This window comes from Marmota flaviventris, chromosome 9 (genome assembly GCF_047511675.1).
Source record: "Marmota flaviventris isolate mMarFla1 chromosome 9, mMarFla1.hap1, whole genome shotgun sequence".
In the NCBI taxonomy this organism is placed as follows: Eukaryota; Metazoa; Chordata; class Mammalia; order Rodentia; family Sciuridae; genus Marmota; species Marmota flaviventris.
The window spans coordinates 39,050,376-39,070,127 of NC_092506.1; the positions used below are offsets into that span (position 1 = coordinate 39,050,376).

Below are 19,752 nucleotides of genomic sequence, written 5' to 3' on the forward strand. Positions count from 1 at the left end.
AAATTTAAGTTGGCAACACAATCCCTAAGCCCCAGAGGAAGGTAAAGAGTCTGTAGCCGAGAAGAAAGACCAGTCCTGAAACCCATCTGCGTGCAATGGTAACAAGACCTGCAGAGTGCAAGGGCTATTCAGTACTGAGAAAGCATAGGAAAGAGGGCACGCCAATCCCAGTGCAATGTGAAACTAACTTGGGGTGCAATGGCCATGCCCAGAAATCACTGTTTAAGATGTGCAAGCCAGATTTGTGGAGAAATGCCATTTTCTAAGGCCGCAAGAGCCTGTACAATCATAGCTTTCTCTTGCGCATGGCGAGCTTTAAGGCAACAGAGAAGCCACAAACAAAGTACAACACCGAAGCAACACATTGCACCAAAAATGCCTACCCCCACCCACTCTTTGAAGAAGGAAAAAGCAGAAGATATCCAATCGGTGAATCGACCCAAAGTCACGGGATCGACACGGGTACTGTTCAAGACAGCTATCTGGGTTAGTTGAGACTGGATCATGTCTTCCGCTGCCATGGACCAATTTCCGGCCAAATATTCACCAATGATGCGGGAGGCATTCCTGGAATCATTAAATCTGACAGAGGTTATGCATAAATGTGCACGTTGGTCAACACAACCCAAAAGCACCAAGTCAGCCAATTCTTCTACCTGAGCTTGGAGTAAATCTATTCTTTGGTTGGCAGCTAAAATCCCTGACAAAATATGTTGATTAATTGTATTTTGGGATTCAAGTATGGTGGAAGTTTGTTGAACAACTTGATTAATGGTGGTAGCAGTTTGTACTTGACTGGCCATGGCCACTCCGGCCGTAACCGCTGCAGCAGCAGACACTGCCACAGCTGTCATTATAGCTGCCGTAATTCCAAAATCCCTGCGGACTCTAAGTAGCTCAACAATGGGGAATTTATCTGGGTCCGCAGTGACTGGGATTGGGACAAAAGTTGGAATTTTCATAACCACTGCTACAGTCCAAGAACCATTCCAACACTCAGATAAGAGACAGGTAACACTAGAACAATTAAGCATCCCCTGTAATGTAACATTAGCCAAAAGAAACAGGAACGGAGATTGGAGACAGACTGCTGCGGAGGGTAATGTAGCATTAGATAATTGTGAATTATTTGCAAAAATTTTAAGCCTCCTACCTCGCTCCGAGTCTTGGGTAATGCCAGAAACATTAAACAGCCAACTTTGGACTCCTAATATTTCCCTGGGGAAACACAAGTGCGGACTAGACTAGCCCAATCTGAGGGAGTCATACAAAATCTAGTAAGTCCCTCCACCTGAGTGAGAGTGAAAGCGGCATCTATGCCATAAGTGCGGACGGATTCTGCCAAGGTTTTAACTATCTTAAAGTCTAAAGGCTCATGATATCTTCCCCTATTATTGTCCTGAAACACCGGGTACGCAAGTCCCATATCTGTATTAACTGTCCTCCAAACTTGCGCATGAAAAGATCTCCCGGAACCTTGGCTCCCCCCCACATACGGGGGTGGGACAGCCGGCACCATATCTTTTTCTAGATATTCTACCTCCTCCTCCTCAGAGTTTTGTTGACCGATATTAGATCCCTCCCCCTTCTTGCAGTAGGCTTGCATGCCTTGTGTCTCCCTTTTCTTCTTTTTTACTTTTATCTTGCGTAGTTGTTGCAACAATATATCAAGGTCCTCAGAACACTCTGAGCTGCTTGTGTCCTCAGATGTTTTGAATTCGGTCAAGTCTGGATAGAGCCTTCTCCTATTTTTATCTTCAGGCTCTTTTGCCTTCTCACTACTGTTACTTTTGATACTCTCTGCCACTTCACTATGTGATCCTTCAGATTTTTCCTCAAGTAGTTGTTCAAGAACGGCCTGACCCTCACTCACAGCTTCTTGGCATTTACCATCTGTAAGGCAACTAAGGACCATTTTCCAAAGGGGTATCACCCCACCCTCTAATATGCCCTGCTCAGAAGCAAAGTCAAGATCTTTGCCTAATTTATCCCAACTAGGTACAGTAAGGCTGCCCGAAAATGCAAACCACGGTGCAGCGATATCTATCTCCTGTAAAAATCTCTGTAAAGTACTATGTTTCACTTCCAGGCCCTTGGAATGTAACAGGCCATCTAGGGCCAGGAGAAGCGGACTTGAAGATGCGGCACCCATGACACAACAACAAAAGAAGCACAAAAAACAAAAGCGAAATGACACAACAAAAGAAACACAGAAAACAAAAGCGAAAGTAAAAGCGAAAGTACACAGTGCAGCTGCAATAAAATGTAAGGCTCTCTCTGTATTTTCAGAAGAGCTGCCCCGCTTTGGTCGCGGATCCCACTTACTAGGGACTAACCCCGCTTTGATCGCGGATCCCACTTACCTGGGACTAACCGGTGCACCACCCCTGACTGTTGAAAGTTCTGATTCCCGGGTTTTGGCACCACTTGTCGCGACCCCTTGCCCGCAAGGAAGACGCAACTCAGGAATCTTCTTTCAGCAGTTTATTCAGGTCCCTGATATTTCTTCTTCTCCCTTTCGGATGCCCCTCCCAGCCTTAATAAAGCATCTCAAGCCCCAATGCAAAGCTGCCAAGTGGGGCTTTCTCATAGGGTGATAAAGGATTACGTGCCAACTCTCCAAAAAAGGAGTTGTTTATCACAGGCCACAGTGGAAGCCGGCGCCATCTTCTAATGGCAGCCACGGTCTATAGGAACGGCTCACCACACAATAGTGTTATTAAAAGTAATGCTAAAATTCAAAAATAGATAACAGAATGCAAATTAAAATGCCAATAGACATTGCATGTTGTGAATCCTGCAAACCACAAGAACTTTAACCCCTAATTACTGTTGGAATTAGCTTAGAAGTATTACTCTAATTATCACAGCAATATTAGAAAACATAGCTACTAATGATGACATAAAAACAGAAAATTAGCCAAAAATAGGAAAATTTTTGTTGATGGGGGGCTTAAAATATATTAAATAAAAGCAAAATAATTTAAATGATATTTTAAAAGTATACACTTTAATGTTTATATCATGTGTCTAATCTTTTATAGTTAAATAATAATATGATTAAAATGTCAATTCTATTTTGTAATATGTAAGTATAAGGCAATATAATTTATAAATTAAATAGCCAAAATAGATGTATCAAAATAATAAGACAATAATAACATTATCACAAGGATTGGATTATATGAATGCAAATTTTCTTTCCTACCTATTGTGAAAATTATTTACACATTCATTTAGAGACATACATAAACACAAATATACATCTACATACAAAACACACTCTTTTAGGAAAATACAATTTATATCAAGTTAAAAATGCATAAACCGTACTTGGATAAATAATCACATGACTATTTTATCTCTGAAAGGTAAAACAATTCAAGAAATAGCAGAGTTAAAGACTGATGCTAAGTTATTGTAACAAAAGATGTTTTCAGATACAAGCAATTTTTCTACAAAATAAAATTACCAAAAAATTGATAAGTGTAACATTTGTTTGCCAACTGTCCTTACCTTTGCTCATATACTAGAGTACAAATCATAAGCATAATAAATAAAGAATATCAAATTGGTAACATTTTGAAAGCAAATGCTTAGAAGCTACATAATAGTAAAATTAGATTTATAAACAGCTCTTAGCACTGAAAAATAATATATGACTCTGTATATCCTAGAAATGATCATCTGAAATATGCAAAATATTAGGAGGTCTTAGGTCAATCAGTGGATTGTTCCACATGATCCACAACCCAGAATTTCATAAAAAACTGAGTTAGCTTATGTTAGCTAGTTATATGCTACTCTACTGGTTGATTGCACTGTGTATAGTATTTCTCCAAACTGAGGCCAACTTGAAAAGAATATTGCAGTTTTGTTAGTAACACGGATCAATAAGATGTACATATACATCTACTTATTGAATATATAAAAACATATATGTTTACATATACATATATCTGTGAATACCTTATCTGTGTATACACACACACATATACATTTATTTTAAATTATCTACTTATATATTTATATATGCCTTTATATAAAAATAGTTACTCCTTCCAAGGATATTATACATAGAATATATATATATATATATATATATATATATATATATATATATATATATTTATCTAACATATAGGAAAATATTTGAGACTATATTGTATGAATTTTATATTGGTTTTATAATGAAGTAACACAAATTTAATGGCTTAAAATAATGTGTTTATTAGGAAAAATTTCATTAACTCAGAAATCAGAAATGATTCTTACAGAGTTGAAATTAAGATGTCAGCAAGACTGTATTGCTACTGGAGGCTCCCAGGAAAAATCCATTTCTTTGCCTTTCCAGCTTTACAGGTTTCCTGAATAATTCTGTGAATGGCTCCATTCTGGACACTGACTACCGTTTTCAAATCTGTCTTTCTCTCTGCCTCTGTTCATATAGTCATGTCTCCTTCCCTGACTCTGCTCCTTCTTTCTCTTATAAGTAACCTGTGAGCCTCACATGGAAGAAAGGACTGTTAGATGCTCTGGGAGACATCCAAGGAGGACATCTGTGCTCAGAATGTGCAGCAGCCTTACCACTGCCATTTTCAATAAGTAGAATTAAAAGGAAAGAAAACCCACCATTTAAGAGTCTGCTTTCCACCTAGGAATCAAAGACTTCATCCAAAACAATGCTAAAGATAACTATTTTTCTTACCCCCCCCCCCCAAATTTTTCACCATATTTCAAAAAAAATTATCTAGAGAAAAATGAAACCAAAAGAAGGTATATGTAAGAATCTGGAAGGACAACTAATCTCTCATAACATCAGAGACAAAATAGCCCAGGAAAAACATTTATTAACACTCATAAGAGGTTTTCCCTAACCACATATGTATACACACAAAATAAATAAATAAATAAATAAATAAATAAATAAATAAAATCACAAGTGCTGGTTTGATAGGTCTGTTCATAGAAAAAAACATATTTTTCCACATTGAATGAATGGAAGAACTCTCTGTGTAGGTGGAGATGGTCCAGAAGTCGAGGCAGCATGAGTCAGTCTCAACACAAGAATCAAACTTTATAGAGGATGTTTTATCAGCCAAAATGTAGAGAAAACTGTAGGGAGAAATCACTATCCATTATTTCCAAATATTTCTTTGGCATTTACCTATTTCCTTCAACTAGAATCAACAGAAAGAGTCTCTGTAGTTAGGAGCTAATAAGAAATTATACTACAGAACAATCAACGTATGGGAGCTCCTAGTCTAAGAATACTGTTTATCAATTCCCAAACTAGTTTTAATCATTTTCGTTATCAATATCTAGAAATAAAAAACACCAGAAGATAGAAATGAATGGCTTATAATTTACTTAATAACTCAATATCTCTCTTCAATATCTCTCTTTATCATTCTGAGGCTTTACATTAATCTATAATTCCATATTCTATTCCTGTTTATATGTCCCACCCTTGTCCTGCTTGTCTCTGGATTTATGTTTTCCTATAAATAGTGCAATCAATTACACTTTAAAGCCAACTTCTGTGTTATTTATGTTATATTGTTTGGAAGAATTATAGTCTGTCTTTTACAAACTGGGTTTCAAGGGAAATGTTACCTGTTTATATCCTTGACTTTGCCTTTTGAATTCATTCATCATCCATTTTTGGTTTAATTTTATTTTGCCTGCTAGCCATCTCAAATTTAGTCAATAAGACAGCTTTAGGAAAAGAGCATCTGGCATCATTGAAACTCTAAACATGATTTAGAGTTTTGTTCTCCAACAGTCCCGGTTACCTATCAAGTATCACTCATTATGACATAATGTGTCATTCATACTGATGGATACAACACTGCTGCAAATAGACATGTCAAATGAACCATTCCCCTCCTCTTTTAGTCTTGCAAGTAAGTTATAACTACCAAGAGAAGACAATGCCTTAATATAAGCTTCCACATTTGGTTTTGTAATTTTAAAATCTAAAATGAGTGCAAAGAGATAACACACACTTACAAAAAGCAGAGTACATACACACGTGGGAAATGCTCATCCTTAGAATGATTGCATAAATATTGATTAAAATAATCCTTAGGTTCTAATCCTACAGCATCAATATTTATAGAAAATTCATTGTAACTTGTAGAATATAAGTTGCAAACAAAGATTTTGCAAAACTGATTCTTGGATGCAATGTCTTCACTATTACAAAATTTTACAAACTTCTTAAATGTACCAAAGTGAAAAGTCACCATAGTTCTAAAGACATGTAATTCACCATAGTTATCAAGACATGTATGTGCACAGATGTTGCGATTTGACCTCAGAGATTTATTCTGAGGCTTTACAACAACAAGCACACAGTTGTACTGCTTGATGCTTATTAATGAATCATCTATCTTAATAGACAAGATAAAAACTGGAAGTAACCAAAATGCAAAATCGTAAGTCATATATTAATACCAATGATGTTTATATAGCCACTAGATATTACTTAATATGGAGACTATGCATAAAGAAAGAAGTTTTGTAATGTAACATCAAGATATGAAATATATATATTTCATATATATATATTGTAGTGTAGAGTTATTCTTAAAAGGCTTGGTTAAGTATTGCTATTCTATACACAACACGTGCACTTTTTGTAATGTGGTAAGGAAGTCAGAGAGGGGCTTATGACTTTCATACGTTTTTAGTTCCTAGATACAAGACTTATAGCCTAAATTACTTATACAGCAAAATGAACTTGGTAATGTTTCAGGTCAAAGGAACATTTAAGTCTCTAGTAGCTGTCCTTAAAGGAACTACTCCATGTTTCACTCTTTCTTTATCTACCTCTTCTAGAGTAACCACTAATCAAATTTGGTTCACAACTTCTCTTTCTATCACTGATAATTCCAAAGACACAACTCCTGGAGATGATAAATGGTCACCCTCATTATTCTTGCTGGAATTTTATTCCACCTTTTGTGTGGCAAGATTCCTAACTTTTCCTGAATAATAAACATTCTGTTCTCTATCCGCAATCATCTCAATTCTTCCTTTTGCCCACATATTGCCATAAATTAGAGCTAAGATTTGTGTCACTCCATATCTGTGGACTCATGGTTGCCAGGGACTTCAAGTGGAGCTGGTAGAATCTTGAGGACCAAGTGTAAAATTTTAAAAAATACTACAAGGGTCTTCTTTCTGGATGTGTCTGTTTTCCCATTTAGTGTCTCAAGAAAATAGTTCTTATATCCCAATAATATATTATTTTTTAAGCCTTCTCAAACCTCATATCAAGTATAGAGGAAAAACTCATATTTTCTTATTGAGGAAAAATTTACTCTAAATTGACCAATTCTCACATTAACCTTCTAAGAGAGCATCTTGATCCTGTCTTGACCAATTTATTTAATGGACTCTTTTCATTGGCAACTAGGAATAAGACAAACTGGATCATTTAAAGTCAAAGCTAGCTGAATGACTTTTACAACTTTAAGTCATAAAACTGCATTGTTTTACCTTGGTAGATAATTATGGCTGCTTAAACAAGCCATGAATTCCTTATTAATCATAAGTAACATACCCTTAAACTAATTTCAACATTAATTATTTTTTTCTCTCTCCCTTCCTCCTCCCCTCTCTCCCTTCCTCCCTTTCTTTATTCCCCTATCACATCTGAAAATTCACCTGACACTTCATGTTACAGCTGGATCTAAGTAGAGGGCTAAGAAATGAGATATAGTGACAAGGGATTGGTTAGGCGCCATGGTGCACATCTGTAATCCCAGAGCCTGGGAAGCTGAGGCAGGAGGATTATGAGTTCAAAGCCAGCCTCAGGAAAAGTGAGGTGCTAAGCAACTCAGTGAGACTCTGTCTCTGAACAAAATACAAAATAGGGCTGGGGGATGTGGCTCAGTGGTCAAGTGTCCTTGAGTTCAATCCCTATTACAAAAAAAAAAAAAAAAAAAAGAAAAGAGACAAGGGATTTATGTTAGCAGTTAAGTCACATAGACATAAAGATTTGTTTCTGACCATGAACATCAACCTTCAACCTTTGAAATATCAAACACTCTCTATGCTTTGCTGAGCCATGAAGATTACATTTCATGAATACACTAATGTTAACATTCTTATGCACAGAGAGTCTGTAGTACTTTAAGAGAATATGCACTTATAACTCAGCACTACAGACCTAGACCTGCTCTGACATGATGTTCTGTGATGTCATTCATCCATTTACAATTTCATCAAGTCCAATGTACAAATAAGAAAAAGTTTAACCATAGCCCTTCAAGGACACAACATCATTATTTTTCTCTTTCTAATTGAAATAGAAGTCTGAAATTTTCTTTTCAACTGATTAAATTTTATTTTTTAAATGTCTACCAATATTAAAAATAAATAATTTAAAAGTATAAAGATAAGTTCTTACAAATAGGATTTGAATGATTTTTGGTAGGTACAGCTTTGACTGTCTTATCTTCTAGAATCTAGAACCTAAAAATGGATCTCTCTTTTTCTTTCTCCTCTCCTTCTTCTCCCTCTCATTTATTCAGAAAACAATAATCAAATGCAATACATATTAGTTTGTATTCAGAAAACATACTCCCCTTGCATGTTACCTATGTGACTGTATATATTCTCTAAGGGCACTAATGTTTGAATGAACACAAAGTTTAAGCAGATTGGGCTCAAATCTCAGGAGTCTGTCATCAGTTGAATGAATTCTTTTTTGGCTTTCTCATTAACTTAATCTGCAAGATTTTTTTAGAACAACTCATACCAACCATCCAATGAAAGGCTATGAAATTGCTCTGCAAATATCACCCAGGATGCAGTAATGCCTGTTCTCTGTTTTCCCCTAGGTGAAGAACCTTGGAAGCTGTTATTCTGTCCCATTTCACTGAGAGGTTGTAGGAAAAATGATCCAAGTCATTAAGGCACATGAACTGGAAATTCAGAAGCATCTTGAGAATAAACTGAGGAATGCAAAGTGTTTCAAATATATAGAAGAAGAAAAATTGTATTGGAAATGAAGGCCTGCATAAAGTGAGTATCTCACTAAACAATGTGGAGTAGAGAAAAGAGAATAAAGCCACTACTTTCTAATTTGATGTGACTACCAAATCCAGTTCTCCTTGGGACTCTGAAAGATATTGCACTATCCCTTAAATACATGTCTCTTTGTATTCTATGAGTTCAAGTAGGTTTTTATTACCTGCAAACAAGATTAAAATAGGCAATATCCTAGTTATAGTATGTATTCAATACCATCTAGTTTTCCACAAATAATCAATTGTTTTTATCAGAAAAAAAACTTCTGAAAAGAAAGAAAATTCATAGTTATTTCAGAAACACACACACACACACATACACACACACAGAGTAGAGAAGAGGGAAAGGTAGGCCCCATGAGAAGAGAGAATCACTGAGATTATTAATGCTTTGATTTGTCTTCTGGCTTCCCAAGTTAATACTGATTCCTCTTTGCTGACTATAATTTGAATACAAAATCAACCTTATCAATGGAGTAAGAAAAATCAGTCAGTTGTGTGTAATCATTTTCAGTGTATATTATGAACCTACTCTGGAACTGCTGTTCACACAAGGATATCTTTATTCATACATCAGTGGGGTGGAATTGGAAAGAGAAATAGTTTTTATTGACAATAATAGTATGTGAGTAATTATACCAGGAATTCTGCACATGTTATCTCCTATAAGCATTTTAAAAACACAAGAAATTGGCTACCATTAACTCTTTTTAGATATGTAGTAACTGAGTCTATTAGTGACCAAGATATTTTGTTTCATGCTCATTTTCATGAAACATGTGTCATGCTAATAGTCAAAACAAGAGTTAAATATTTTAAACTTCAAAACTAACGTATAAACTATTCTGCTCCAAAAGGTAATAACAATATTATGGTAAACAGAGGCAATTATGAGACAAATTAGTGAGCCATCACAGAATTAACCATTAGAGACCTGAGCCTCATCTTTTAAAAACAATATTTAGATAATGAGGTCAAACACATACGAATTTGTGCCCAGTTTTATAAATGAGATTTATGACTTTTGATAGGTTACTTTTACATCTTTAAAGCTATATTTGTGTATAAAATACTGAGAATTAAATTTAAAAGTAATTATCTGACTGTACTCATCAAATACTAAAATATTAAATGAATTAATTCCAAATTTTAATTATAACAAGAAAACAAGTAACATATAGACATGTAACATAAAATAGTCTATATAACATGATGCATTATATATGTATATATACTTTTTCTTTATACAGTCTTTATTTAATTTCAACTTGAAAAAAGAACAAAGGTAGAGTCAATGCCCAAATAATGACATAAACAGTGTTCAGAGATAACAGCCTCATTATTTTTGTGTATTTATTTTATTTCTATTTTATTAGTCCTGGAGATGTCTTATAAATTTCCTCAAACTCTTCATTGGGAGGATTCAGTTCAAATATTCAACAAAAAAGACATTTCATATAACATTATTATTTCTTAGATAATCTGTAACTTCAAATGAGTTTGAAATATTGCCTTGAAATAAAAATGTTGGCTGCTTCTATAACTCTCTAAATCATGTTAAATCCAATAAATTATTTTTCATCAAGTCAAGAAACAAATTTTATGAGCCTCTCATGTAACTGCTTTCAATCATACTTAACCTGACTTCCTAGATGTCATCCAGGTAACTTAAGTAAATCAAAATTTATGCTATGCTGTCAAGAATTTCACTTTGAGCAGGCTCAACTAAACCCTGTTGATGTACTAGGGATGGTAAGAATTAATTTTCATTAAAGTTAATATTATATAATATCTAACAACATTTGCAATATTGGCTAAAATTTGTTATCATTAAAATAAATTTTTACCTGAAGTTTTCTAGTAAATTGTGCAAAGAGATTTTTGGTCTTTTAATGAAATAGAATGTCAAACCTAGACATAAAATTTCATGGCTGAATTCAACAAAACCATCCTCCTTAACAGCCTATGGATTGAAGTGAGTAGAAATGTGGAGAAGTTGGGAATATTCTCAGGACAACTGAAAAATGTAAATAGTATGTCAATTAAAATTTTAGCAAAATACATAGTCAATTTCCTTTAAAAAAAATTGTCACTTCATTTCTAGTTGTTTCTAGGGAATAAAAGTCCTGCTATGTACTGTGTGATAAAGAACTTTTGGAGAGAATCCTTACTCTCAAATTACTAAGTATAGAGAGTACCAAAGACTCTTTATGTAGAATGAGTCTGTTTTCTTTTGTTTTGTTCAATTCCCCTGTAATTTATTAATTAAATTGTGAAGCTAGTGCTTCTAATCATTTCTTATAATGTATAGGCTAAAAATTTATTCTGATCATAAGCTTTCACAGATCTAATTTATCTGTACCTATAGAATTTGTTAACCTAGAAAATTGTGTGATATTATGTTAAAGATCAACTAAACAAAACATCTTATATAATAGTACTTAGTCCATTCTTAATAGGTGATCACAGTTGTTAATTAAAATACTTTATATAATGAATAGAATATCTTACTATACTATGCTTTTTCTACATCTTTAACTTTTTAAATATTGTTTCCTCTGCAGTCTGTCTGATTTATTGTTCCTGTTTTTTGTTTGTTTGTTTGTTTTTTTATTCTTGTTAGTATGGCCTACTGTTTTTCTGTCATTTTATTTTTAACTATTTCTATGTATCCAAAATGGATTTGTTATGGACAAATACAATCCCATTTTGGGTTTACATAAACTCTCATTATACAGTATTTAATTGAAACATTTACAACATTTATAATTAATTTGATTATCTATAAAATTTCTTTAAATCAACTATTTTGTTCTTTGCCTTCTATTTATCCTGTCACTATTTCTTTTTACCATTTTCTTTTTTTTGGCCTTATCTTCATGAGCTGAATATTTTTCATGGTGTTACTTTATCTTCTTTATTAGCCAGTAAGCTATAATCCTTTGTTTTCCTAATATTCATCTCAAAGTTTTTTAATGTAAATCTTTATCACAGTTTATATTCAACTAATAATAAGCCATTTGCTGTAGAGTAAAATAGTCATTTTCTTTCTTAGGCTTTTCTTATTGTTGGTTTATATTTTATTCCACATATTCAAAAGCCTCATTTTGTACTGCTATAACATTACCTCTAATAGTAAGTCTTCTGTTAAAGAAATTTAAACAGTAAGAGAATTCTATTTAAGGCAATGACTGTTTTGAATAGTCCTCACTTGTTTATGTAGATTTAAGATTCTATTCTGAATCATTTTCTTCTGCCTGAAAAAAAAAAAAAAAAATATATATATATATATATATATATATATATATATATATATATATATATATCCCACCCCCTTTTTTTATTGGTTGTTCAAAACATTACAAAGCTCTTGACATATCATATTTCATACATTTGATTCAAGTGGGTTATGAACTCCCATTTTTACCCTGTATACAGATTGCAGAATCACATTGGTTACACATCCATGTTTTTACATAATGCCATCAGGGATCACCAGCACCACCGTTACACAACCCTTGAGACACCCCCCCCCAAATATGAAGAAAACAGTAGAAGGAAAGAGACATGCAGATTGTAGAGGTATGAATATTTCAATTAATTCAAGACATATTACATTATTAACAAGTTTTCTTATTTCAGGTGACTGAACTGTTCTATATTACAGAACTTAAAATGTATGAATTAAATTTTATAGAATTGAAAACTTGCAAAATTGAAGAGAAAATAGATTATAACAAATATAATCATAGATTTCAATAACTCCTACTAATTGAAGAAAAAGTAGACAGAAGAGCAATAAGGGAATAAAAGACAAACTCTACCAACAACTTGATATAATTGTCAATTATAGAACATCACTTCCAAAAAGGCAGAACACTCATTTTATAAAAATTTATATAAAACTTCTACCAAGATAGACATTATTTTAAAATATAATAACAGTCACAATACATTCAAAGTGATCTGACTAAAGCAAAGCATTTTTTCAGCCATAGTGAAATTAAATCATAAAACAACAACATAAAAATAGCTAGAAAATACCAACAATTTTGAATCTAAGCAATATATCTATAAACAATTGGTGGAACACACACACACAGAGAGACATACTTACAGTTATTTTGAGATTCAAGAAAATTTTAAATCTATTTATAAAAATTGTTGGAGTCAACTAAATAATGTCAATGTAGTTAAAATTATAACACTAACCATTTATATTGCTGAATAAGAAATATTCCAAAATAAGAACTTAAGCTTCTTTTTTAAGAACTCAAAGTATAGCAAATTTAATTCAAAGAAAGTAAATTGTATGACTACCACTCTATATTAATCATTAAAATTTACTGTGAAATTCAAAATTATGTTGTATAAGATTTGTGAGGCTTGACACTATGAATATGTTTGTTTCAGTTAACTCTTCAAAGTATCAGTATTCCAGCCATTTCTTCATAAATAAATAGTTTAAAATCTAACTATTAGGTCAGCCATGTTTTAATATCTGGCGGAAATTATATGTGACATTGTTGAAAAATTAAAAAAAAATTTAAAAAAATCAATTTGCCAACTAGATTCATCAACTTTATATATGCTTTTTTTCTTTGTCTATCTAAATAAATCCTTTAGAACTGGGCACTATGGCTCATGTCTGTAATCCCATTGGTTCGTGAGGCTGAGGCAGAGGATACAATTCAAAGCCAGCTTCAGCAAAATCAAGGTGCTAAGCAACTCAGTGAGACCTATCTCTAAATAAAATACAAAATAGCTGGTGATGTGCCTCAGTGGTTGAGTGCCCATGAGTTCAATCCTGGGTAACCCAACCCCAAAATAATAAAGCCTTTAGTTTTCATCTGTCAACTTCTTAAAGCTTTGTTTAAACAGGTTCTTCCTATGCAATTTCTCTGACCTATAAAGTCAAACATATTTATTTTTTTATGTCATATAGGGTAATTAATTGCAGGCAAAAATTAACAATTTATTGACTATGTCAGATAACTAAGACCTACAGTTGAAAAAAAAATCTAACTAAAAAATAAATCGGCTGGGCATGGTAGTGCATACCTGTAATCCTCGTGGCTCAGGAGGATGAGGCAGGAGATCACAAGTTCAATAACAGATTCAGCAACATAGTAAGCCCCTGTCTCAAAATGAAAAATAAGTTCTAGGGTTGTAGCTCAGTGATTAAATGTGATGGGTTAAGTCCCTGGTATCAAAGGGGTTTAAAAAAAAAAAAAAAAACAGAAAGAAAAAGAAAGTAAAAGTAAATCTAAAGAAGAAGGAACATTAACTAACTCTTTTTTTTCTGGAAATCACATGCAGAGGGTTAAAGATTGAGTGAAGACAATGAACCCCCCAAAATCGATGAAGCTTAATAGAACACACCTCATAGAGCCATTTTGAGAACTACGTGTGTAAAACATTTCATCCATCCCTCCAGAGGCCTCCATTTCTCACCAGAAAATTAATTTCATGGTTAGAAAAATTTTAAAGGATCTTCCATTTTTTGATCTGAAAAATCAATTAAAATGTACATTATAAGGACACAGACTTCATTTAATGCCTGGCAGAAAGTAGGCCCTCAATAAAAATTATGGAATGCATTAATAAAATTTAAATGTAAAATTTTGTCACTAAAACCTGGGAGTTAAACCCATACTCTTAGAGGATTATGTGAAGTATTTGAATAAGCCTTGAATTATGCACACCCAGAAAATTTGTCAAAGTTTTTACACATTTTTTTACATGTAAAGAGATCTACATCTCTGGGGATGCTGTCAAATATAATTAATGATACAACTTTATTTATAACCCAGGAACCATCTTCATATTTGTTTTTCTCCAGTTTAGATAATCATCAATAATCATCACAAATCTAGGTAAGACTCTGGTGTACAGAAAAGACAATAAATACTAACTTTGATGCCAAACATTACAAAGGCAAAAGTTCAATGCAAAAAAAAGGTCAAAATATTCCTGAATTAAAAAGCGATCTGCATGTCTATCAATTCAGATTAAGTATTAAGAAAAGCACATAAGACCTCAGAGATAATTACTGAATTAGTGCGTCTCTCTTGGATGTCACAGTGGGGATTATGTGTCTTGTCTGCTAAATCCCTGCCACTCCATGAAATCCTTAAAACTAGTATCAAATCGTTAAAAAATGGACATATAACCTATGTCCAAATGCTCTGCTTAAAAGATTTAAAGATGATAAAAACCAATAATATGTAAAATCTGAATCTGTATTTCTAGTGCAAGACTTGAATATTATATCCAGGGTGTAAATGCTGAAGGGCAAAATCCAGTAAGGAACTCCAAGACTCAGTTCTATGAATACAACCTCGTATTTCACCTAAGTAGAAATTATTTTCTCATCAAGCAATTTAATTTAATCAATATTTCCAAAACATCCTTTCATTTTATGATGTTTGATCTGTGAAAATTGAAGAGAACTTAAAATCTAAAAACTGAGACACTCTTAACTTTTTGGAGATTTTGTGTTGACTTTCAAAATTTCATGCTTTAGCAGCATTTTTCACTAGCACGGACAATGTATAGTTGACAAATAGAATTTTTGCATGTTAACAGTATACAAGAACATATTTTGATATATTTCAACATGGATAGATCAAAGTACTTAATGTAACCATCCCCTCACACTTATTATTTGTGAGAATATTCAAAATCTGTTCTCTTGGCAATTTTCCAGTAGCCTGAAAGTTGTAGCAGAATTTTTTCTTCTCTGATTGGCCACTGGATTTTCATCAGATGAGTCATGGTTACAGAGACAGTGAAACACAATTAGTGGATCTATCATAAGCAATTTGCATCCTAGTTGAGAGGAAAATGATTAAGAGTATAGACAATGTATAATAATAATAATAATAATATAATAATAATAATAATAAGAAGAAGAAGAAGAAGAAGAAGATTTCTGGAATCTGACCTAAAGAAGGAATCTATAGAAAAAGGACATACAATTCAAATTATAAATGAAAATAAATTACCTCAAAACATAATGATATTTCAGAAAATGCGATAACAAATAAAAATATTAAAAGTAATGAGAAAACAAATTGAAAATACTTTCAAAGGAAAAACAAATAGAGGTGTAGATGACTCCTAGTGGAGTCTAATAAGTAATGTGATGATGTTTTTAAAAGCTTAAAGAAAATAAGGGCCAGCCAATCTAGAATTTCATGCTTCATGTAAATGCTCTGCAAGAAATAAAATTAGTTTTAGAAAACTTATAAAGACAGAGATTTCATAATCAGCAAATCTATACTGAGGTTATGATCTGAAGAGGGTTATAATTTCTGATAGAAGGTCAGAGATGCAGAATGTATTCTAATGTCAGAGGAAGGCTCAATATTTGCTTAAATCTTACTTACCATTTATCATTTGAAATATAAATTATGACTTGCAGTGGGGTTAAAATTACTTAGATATAAATTCCCTGGGAAAGAGCATGTGTGTGAGGAAGTTGATGAAGATTCTTTCTTCATTCAGGAAGTTGATTACTCAACATTAGAGTCCCATAAGATAAAACCAAGTTTGAAACTTCAACCACTAAACAAAATAGTAAATGGTATCTAAAATTTAAAAAATGTAGCAAAACCCAAAATTTTTAAAAATAGTCAAAATTGTCCTAATAAAGAGTGTAAAGGTAAAACAAAAACTATAGGATATAGGAAGATGGCATAATTAAACCAAAACACAGAAGTGAGGAAACAGTCAAATTGTCTACATGCTCAAACTAAGAATAAAAATGTTTAGATGCACTAAAAATACTATGCAGATTAAAAGAGAGATGTCCACCTAAAATCTGATAGATGTCTAAAACGAAAATGAAAAAAGATACATCCCATAAACACACACATATTCATGTTTATATATTAGTAAAAGACAAAGTAGACCTTCATATAGAGACCATTACAAGAGAATATACAATAATAATCAAAACAATAATTTTCCAGGAATAGATATCTATTCTAAATGAGTGTAAGTGTAAAAATCTCAATGGAAGTGAAGTGGTGGATTTTCATATTAAACAACAAAAGATTCTGAGTCAGAGCTAGATACATTCCCATAACTCTGGAATGACTACCTTCCTGACCTTGGGGACTTGGTGGATCTCATTTGTTTGATTGCTTTTTATCCATGGAATTGAACAATAATCCTAATCTCACCAGCCTTTTGTAGTGAATTTCAACTTGAGAAAGCATAAATATTGTACACACTATAGGATACACATTAGCATCTCGCACTATGAAACAGCTTTTAAGACTTAAAATATCAGTAGTATTTTTGATAGTTGTTACTTACAGAGATATCAAGACTGAGAAGTCAGGAAGTGAGGACTTGTCTTGTCTTTGCCATTGACTTGCCTGATTGCCTCACTAGGCCAGCCCATATGCTCTTGGAGCCTCAGCCTCTCAATTTACAGAGTGATACTAAAATGTATGAATCATGATCTTCTGTCAATGGCACTTCCTGCTTCCTCTAGAACATTATATAGGGACAAAATGAGGTCATCGCAATACAGAGAACACAAGATTTGCTTTTACCATCTTTAGAAGAAGGCATCCTGTTCCCTGATATATCATCCTATGATCCCTTAGGTGGGCTTCTATTTGTGGCAGCTCTCACAATGCTATGGGAATACAGTATTGACCGTTCCAGCTCTCTGCTTCTTTAGCTGTGATAATTTATTGATTCTTTTTTTTTTATCCAATGTTTTATTTTATTCAACAATAAGCAAACAGCAGAATGAATACAACATTAAGCAACTCCAGTTTATTCTTAAGCAGTGATGTGTGATCGGCTCAGCAGTTTCAGGAACCCCCAACAGCCCAAGGCATAGCAATACTGCCCATCTACAGGGCCAGGCCTCATCAGCAGCAAGCCATCCTCCCTCTTGCTTTATCCAGTTTTGTTCTTTTAAAGGAGCCAGAACAGGATGTTCACACCTAGTAGCTACCTGAACACATACTGAGGGGCAGCTGAGATGCCAGCCTCTGTCTTGGTCAGAGAGAGCACTGCAAAAACACATCTCATAGATGTCATTGAGCACAATTCTGGACTCAGAATCACAAAGGTAAAGACAGCAAACCCTTCTCCTTTTCGAAACTTTCCTTAAAGATTAATTGATACTTTGCTCTGTTTCTGTAATATTTTCACCTGGATTTCCTTTTCTTTAAATTCTGGGTTGCTATTCTTTTACTAACAATGTGATGACCCCATCCCCATACCAAACTATCCCCCAACACAGAGTTCAAATTAGATGAAAATGTAACCCAGGATGTGGGACTATCTAAAATCGCAAGGAAGAAGCAGCAGGAAAAGTCACACTAAATTGCTACCTGAAAGCTCGGACCTCACCTGTGCCAAGGGAGTGGGGAATAGGAGAGCTCTACAATCATAATCATCTCTGAAGTAGAGAATATTGCTGGGGTCTTCAGGACCATTTACCTCTGCGGGTTTCTCCCACTTCTCAGACAGCTGATCATACAGTTTGGGCAAATAGTAGTCCCATTCAGCCTGGTATCTCAGCCGGCCACTGAGGACCCTAGTTTGTACTCCTTGCAGAAGGCCGCCACCTTGAATTTGCCTTGTCTCCCTATGGTTGCTGAGAATGAGTTCATCCCACTTTCAGTGGCTTTGTCCTCTTTGAAGACCAGCCAGATATAGCAGTGGATGTCTGTGCCACTGTCAGGCCCCGAGCCCCTATAAATCGAGAGGACCTACCTCTGCTATTGTCGTTGCCTTTCATGCTGAATGCTAGAAAATGGTGCCATTCCCTGTATTTGGGAGACTGCCTGCTAGGAGCATCCGGGTCTGTCAGGACCATGGTGTGGAGTTTTTCTGGATCAAGAGCATCTCATGTAATGCTGGTGGGACTGTTCTTAACCTGGATCACCGTCGTCAGTACTTTGCCCAGCTTGTCCACCCCCATAAGCCACCCACAGTGGGTGCTGGGGCTGCTTCTCCACCTCCTGCAGGCTCAATGTCCTGGGCCACTTGCTGAGGTATACCCACATGGCGGTGCAATGCTGGCAGTTCAGCTGCGAACCTGGCGCGAAGTGAAAAGCAGACACACTGCACAGACTTGGAACAGTCCCTGAGGCTAGTATTAATTTTTAATTTTTTTTAAAAATTTTAACCATACATAGCAGTAGAATGCATTTATACACTTTGATATATCATACATAGCTGGGATATAATTTCTCATTTTTCTGAGTGTACATGTTGCAGAATCATATTGGTTGTGTAGTCACATATATGCATACAGTAAGCAACTCCAGATTGTTCTTAAGCAATGATGTGTGATCAGCTCTGTTTGGTCAGAATGTGATTCAAAAATGCTTCATTCTATCTTTCCTATCCCCACATCCTCTCCCTTCTCTCCCATCATTTCCCTCTATCTAATCTAAGGTAATGCTATTCTTCCCTAGTGCCCCTTGCCTTATTATGAATTACTATTTGCATATTGGAGAAAACATTCAGCCTTTGATTTTGAGGGATTGGCTTATTTCTCTTAGCATGATATTCTCTAACTCCAACCATTTACTGGCAAATTCCATAATTTCACTCTTCTTTAAAGCAGAGTAATATTCCATTGAGTATATATACCATATTTTCTTTATCCATTCATCTATTAAGGGATGACTATGTTGGTTCCATAGTCTATCTATTGTGTATTGAGCTGCTA

At 34.1% G+C, this 19,752-nt stretch overlaps 1 pseudogene; it reads right to left on the reverse strand.

Annotated features, from left to right (window-relative positions):
• Positions 1-18,386: 18,386 nt before the first annotated feature.
• LOC114093836 (phosphatidylethanolamine-binding protein 1 pseudogene) lies at positions 18,387-19,081 on the reverse strand (annotated as a pseudogene).
• Positions 19,082-19,752: the final 671 nt, after the last annotated feature.